General features: G+C 48.0%; 1 protein-coding gene across 1 annotated transcript in view; it reads left to right on the plus strand.

Moving 5' to 3' along the window:
* The window catches only part of EMH_0081900 (uncharacterized protein), a gene marked incomplete at both ends in the record, with an annotated part of 2,722 nt that overhangs the window by 913 nt on the left and 1,407 nt on the right, over nucleotides 1–402 (plus strand). The window lies entirely within an intron of this gene.

Consider the following 402-nt stretch of genomic DNA (forward strand, 5'->3'; position numbering starts at 1 on the left):
GCAGCAGGAGCATACCTATTCTGTGTGCTCTATCCATTGCCTGTAGGTCTGCCTGTGGGTTCCAATCGGAATCATATATAATGACGGTATCAGCAGCTGTGAGATTGGTGCCGATACCTCCAGCACGTGTAGAGAGAAGAAAGATAGAGATATGTTGTTTCTCATCATTAAATTTATGTATTTGTTTTTCTCTTTCTTCTGTCGATGTGCTCCCGTCTAGTCTACAGTAACTGAACCCTCGTATGTGGCAGTAATCTTCTAGTATATCGAGCATCCTCGTCATCTGCGAAAACAGCAGCACCTGGCTGCCCCCCTCAATCAGCCGCCGCAGCAAACGATCACAAAAACGCAGCTTCCCGCTGTTCGTTATCACGTGCTCGCCAAACGGATCCTCACCCACGG

Source organism: Eimeria mitis, genomic scaffold, assembly GCF_000499745.2.
Source record: "Eimeria mitis Houghton genomic scaffold, Emh_scaff6, whole genome shotgun sequence".
NCBI lineage: Eukaryota > Apicomplexa > Conoidasida > Eucoccidiorida > Eimeriidae > Eimeria > Eimeria mitis.